The sequence below is a fragment of the Quercus lobata genome, chromosome 12 (genome assembly GCF_001633185.2).
Source record: "Quercus lobata isolate SW786 chromosome 12, ValleyOak3.0 Primary Assembly, whole genome shotgun sequence".
Taxonomy (NCBI): Eukaryota; Viridiplantae; Streptophyta; class Magnoliopsida; order Fagales; family Fagaceae; genus Quercus; species Quercus lobata.
In genome coordinates this window covers 24,520,271-24,524,557 of record NC_044915.1, presented here as the reverse complement: position 1 = coordinate 24,524,557, position 4,287 = coordinate 24,520,271, and the positions used below count along the sequence as shown (strand labels likewise).

At 32.5% G+C, this 4,287-nt stretch overlaps 1 long non-coding RNA gene across 1 annotated transcript; it reads right to left on the bottom strand.

Annotated features, from left to right (window-relative positions):
• Positions 1–863: 863 nt before the first annotated feature.
• LOC115972609 lies at positions 864–2,939 on the bottom strand. Its single transcript, XR_004087503.1, has 3 exons — positions 2,810–2,939; positions 2,155–2,206; positions 864–1,161 (listed from the first exon to the last, which is right to left on the bottom strand). It is a non-coding gene; the product is annotated as an uncharacterized LOC115972609 (long non-coding RNA).
• Positions 2,940–4,287: the final 1,348 nt, after the last annotated feature.

The following is a 4,287-nucleotide window of genomic DNA, read 5'->3' as shown; positions in this document are numbered from 1 at the left end:
TTCATATCATTCTTCTAAGTGTTAAACAAAATTTTTGTTATGCCTGGCCCCTCGAACCACATATTTTGGGTAAATTAATACTTCATATCATTCTTCTAAGTATTAAATAGAATCTTAGTTATGCTTAACTCCTCGAACCACATACTTTAGGTAAATTAATACTTCCTATTATTTTTCTAAGTGTTAAACAAAACTTTAGTTATACTTGGCTCCTCGGCCCACATACTTTGGGTAAATTAATACTTCATATCATTCTTCTAAGTGTTAAACAGAACCTTAGTTATGCCTGACTCCTCGGACCACATACTTTTGATAAATTAATATTTCCTATTATTTTTCTAAATGTTAAACAGAACCTTAGTTATGCTTGGCTCCTCAAACCACATACTTTGGGTAAATTAATACTTCATATCATTCTTCTAAGTGTTAAACAGAACTTTAATTATGCCTGACTTCTTAGACCATATATTTTGGATAAATTAATACTTCATATCATTCTTCTAAGTGTTAAACAGAATTTTAGTTATGTCTGACCCCTCGGACCACATATTTTGGGTAAATTAATACTTCATATCATTCTTCTAAGTATTAAACAGAACCTTAGTTATGTCTGGCTCTTCGAACCACATACTTTGGGTAAATTAATACTTCCTATTATTTTTCTAAGTGTTAATGTCACGCCTCAAACCCAAAGGGGTCCAAAGTATGAGAAATACATCCCAAAGGTACCTATAGATTTTTCCTTTTTGGAAAACCAAACTATAGGAGATCTTTGTTTTCCTTTCATTTCCATAAGATAAGAATATATAGCCATAAATCTCCACATTACAAGTCAGAGCTCTATAACACATTTATGAACAATAACTAAAAATCATGTGCCTCCACATAATACATGAATATATATTACAAAACTATTGGATTACACAAAGTCACAATCTTATCAAGAATAAGGAATCTTAATAACGAGTCTATGCCTAACACGCCTAAGGTTAACAAACCTCAAGTAACCAACCTCCAATAGTATTAATTAGGTCTCGATGAACATAGCAAGATCGAGTCACCAACCATTTACAGCAAGAGTCTCCAAATTTAACATAGCACTCTAATCATCACCAAGGAAGTAAGCTCCATACCCAAGGTATAGCTAATAAATCTGAAAAACTGTTATAGGGTGGGATGAGCTAACGCCCAGTAAGAATGATTAAATAATGAAACATAAAGTTTCTCAAAGTAAATACCTTGAAATTATATATTATAATTTTTGAGCACCAGCAATATAATTTCCAAAACCATAAAATCTAACATACGGTAATTTATCACAAATATACCACACTACCACATAGACCGGTCAGGGGATCCACCCATTCATAACTGGCATGATATTGTCCTTTCTGGTATGCAGACTCTTGAACCCATGAACAACAGCCTCACCCATACCCTCAAGGTTTTTCTCTTCCTCCCATGGGCAGCAGAGAGAGCGCGTCAAATAGGGCCTCTCTTGCATGTAGTCCCTTGGCCCCATGGGCAGTAGCCTTACCCACACACAATCAAAGAACCTCTTCCCCCCATCGGCAGCAGGGAAGAACACGTCATTCAAAGTAAAAGAGCACTAATCTAGATTTAATTTCGTTGTCATAAAGATTACGAAAACCAAATCGGGTGATTACCGGAAAATCACACATGGAATGGTGTTAAAACCACATAAAACTCACAAGTATACATTTCCTTTCAAATACATAGTTTATAACCAGATAGTTTCAAAAAAACCTTAAATAATCTAACTTCCACAAAGTTTGTAAGGTTTTCAACTTTATTCTTGTCAAAAGATTTTCTAACAATTTCCCACATAACAAGAAAGATAAGCATCTTTAGATTTTCTAATATACCATAAAATCCATGATTTCCTTATTAAAGATTAAAAAAAGGTGCTCATTTTTCCATATCAACAATTCATGCATTTCCCCAAATGCAATACCAAATATGATGCATTCCCATATATAATCATATATATATATATATATATATATATTAAGGTTACGACACAATAGTTTTTAGGAAAATATAGTTTCCATAGGTAGTTTCCAAAAGCGTGTCTAACCCAAAAAATTTATATAACATGGTTATTTTTCAAAATCCCATTAAAAAACTACTTACCTCGTAATCGCAAAATCCTAATTCTCCAAGTTCCAAGGAGATTAGCTAGAACCTAAACAATATCAAGTAAACCTATCACAATAAGCATAGAGCTTGAAATTGCATCTAGTCACGATTTAGGAATTGCCAAAAGAGCACTTAATTAGGCAAGCCTAATATTTAACCTCATCAATAGTAATGTATTCCACTTCCAAAGTTTCTCAACAAATTGATTCACAAGGCATAAACTCCAATTTATAAAGTTAGCTCATTTAATATCATTCCTAACATTATGACTAGCTTCCATAAAATTTATACTACATCAATAAGAGACCCATGAAAGCAAAATCAAAATATCCTCCAAGACAAGAAATTTAGAACTTCAACTAACTCCAAATAAACCTAATAACAATGGAAAAATTAGATTTACCAACCATCATATGTTATAACTCAAAACCCCTAAATTTTCCACCATACATAATCCTTAGGTAGTCATCATTAGCACAAACCATAAACCCACTCATCAAATAATTCCACGAATACAAAACCCATACATATAAACATATAAATATTACTTCCAAAGCTCATAAATCACATGGGTATCATTATTAAAGCTTAGATAAAAATAACCTCAAGTAAAAGTATAAAACCCACCAAAAAGATTAAAAACTTTTACTTCAAATAAAAGATGAAAATGCTTAGAGGTTCCTAAGGATTTTCCGGTGACATTGCCGGAAAAATGATGGTAGAAATGGTGGGTGTGGAGGTATCGGCTGGAGAGTTTGAGGGAGTGAAGAGAAGTGTGAGACAGGAAATAAAAAAGAAGAAAAAGAAAGAAATGAGAAGAGAGGAGCCGGTCAGAGAGAGAAAAGGGATAGTGTGAAATGAGTGGTGGAGAATGGTGGGTAGGTGGGAGCATGTGGGACATTTAAAATATTTGACCCCTTTTTTTTTTTTTTTTTTTATGACTAGGACGTTACAGTTAAACAGAATCTTAGTTATGGTTGGCTCCTCGACCCACATACTTTGGGTAAATTAATACTTCATATCATTCTTCTAAGTGTTAAACAAAATCTTAGTTATGTCTGACTCCTCGGATCACATATTTTGGGTAAATTAATACTTCCTATTATTTTTCTAAGTGTTAAACAGAATCTTAGTTATGCCTGACTCTTCGAACCATATACTTTGTGTAAATTAATACTTCATATCATTCTTCTAAGTGTTAAACAAAACTTTAATTATGCCTATCTCCTCAGACCATATACTTTGGGTAAATTAATAATTTCTATTATTTTTCTAAGTGTTAAACAAAACCTTAGTTATGTTTGGCTCCTCGGACCACATACTTTGGATAAATTAATATTTCCTATCATTCTTTTAAGTGTTAAACAGAACATTTGTTATGCTTGGCTTCTTGAACCACATACTTTGGGTAAATTAATATTTCATATCATTCTTCTAAGTATTAAACAGAACCTTAGTTATGCTTGCCTCCTCAGACCACATACTTTGGGTAAATTAATACTTCCTATTATTTTTCTAAGTATTAAACAGAACCTTAGTTATGTCTAGTTCCTCGAACTACATATTTTGGGTAAATTAATATTTCCTATCATTTTTCTAAGTGTTAAACAAAACTTTAGTCATGTCTGGCTCCTCGAACCACATACTTTGGGTAAATTAATACTTCCTGTTATTTGTTTAAGTATCAAATAGAATCAGCCATGCTAAATGGTAGAGATCTTCATTGTAGTGATATGATCAAATAGACACTCATAAGTATCACTTGAAGCATTTGCAAGTGTATCTATGATCTGTTTGAGAGCTGGTTATCACCTTCAGTTCCTTAGGCTTACTGATAAGTGGAGAATTAGGTGGAGCCAGACATGTATGAATACTCTACCATTGTGTATGTTTTTGGAGTAAAAGATTTACTTTGTTGAGATTTCAAACACATTATCATTTACACAAAAAGCTAAGTGAACTGTGTCTCATTTTCATATTGGTTAAGTGTTAAATAAAATAGAAACTATATCAAGACTTGTATGAGTATCACAAGAGTAAAGGAAATGTTCATAATTTTCATTAATTTAAGCCTTAGAAAAAGGCAGATTAGCTACAAAATATCAGACTGGTTACAAATTCTAGAAA